Genomic DNA, 1290 nt, shown 5'->3' with positions numbered 1-1290 from the left:
GTGTGAAAAAGCCAGTTTTATTGTCTTCATCATAGCTGCCTGGGGGCAATCAATAATCACAGAAATCTACACATCGGTCTCGTTCTTTGATGGCAAGCACGCATTATTTGTCTAAAATGATAAATGTCTGCGGCAGCGAGAATTCTTCATGTATTGTACCAAATTGCACTGTAACTTCGTATTTCCAGAGTGCAGCTGCTATTAAGATCAGCGAAGTGATTTCAGCCTCTTTATCATGAAGAGATGTGGCACACAATAGAAAGAAAATAGCATGACCTAGATTTTAAACAAGGCCGTGTGCTTCAAAAATTCTCCTTTTAGTCTGCTTAATGCAGAGTACAAGCTAGAGAGGTGTCTTTTTTGGTCATTTTCTTTGTGGGGTTTGTGTCGTAAATAATACAGATTAAGATTACTCACAGTGCATCGTCGGTGGCTGTATTTGGATCATTTACATAACTGCTTTGCAGCACACCCCCACCCCTCTCACCTTCTCATCTCTGTATGGAAATTAATGCCTTAATCTTCCCCTTTGACATTCAACAGATAAGGTAATCAATGAAGCATGTCTGTTTTCTCTTTGAGCAAGGTGTGTTAAAAGCCCTCGAGTCCTTGATGAGTTCACTCGTCTTGTGATTTCTGTTCAATTTAAAGTGCTGCCACACACAATAGATCACCGGACAGCCTCATTTTGTTTTTTTAAATATAAGATGTCCACATTTCAAAATACTCTTTAACAGATAAGGTTCTATTGAATTTCAATTAGATGTCAATGCTATATTGTGATATTTTACAAAGCAGTGCTGTGTTCAAACAAATTGCTTGTTTTTATTGAAGAAACTAAATTAAGTTTGCTTGTCAGATTATTAGATGGAAAATCTCATCAGTGACAATTAATACTTCCATAACTAACAGTCTTCTTCCACAAAAGGATTGTAGTTGTACTAGACAGTACTGGGTAGATTACTTACAAATTGTAGTTTGTTACTGATTACAGATTACATGACAAATTGTAGTTAGTAACAATCAAGGTTACACACATTGAGTAATCTATTCTGACTACTTTTGAAAATTACTTTTAGATTACTTTTTTTTTTACCTAACTTGCTTTACACTTTCCATTAAATGTACCACATTGATATAAAATAAGCATTAACATTACTTTCCAGGGTTTCCCCAAACTGGGGCTAATGTAAGAACTGCAGTGGGTTTGATTGAGTTGATAGAAAGCTAATAATTAATGCAGTCATAAAAATGAAAAATAAAAATATATATTTTAAAATAAAAACAAAA

Source organism: Sinocyclocheilus grahami, unplaced genomic scaffold (genome assembly GCF_001515645.1).
Source record: "Sinocyclocheilus grahami isolate Dianchi unplaced genomic scaffold, SAMN03320097.WGS_v1.1 scaffold510.1, whole genome shotgun sequence".
In the NCBI taxonomy this organism is placed as follows: domain Eukaryota; kingdom Metazoa; phylum Chordata; class Actinopteri; order Cypriniformes; family Cyprinidae; genus Sinocyclocheilus; species Sinocyclocheilus grahami.
The sequence above is the reverse complement of the archived record's forward strand: the minus strand, read 5'-3'. Positions refer to the sequence as shown.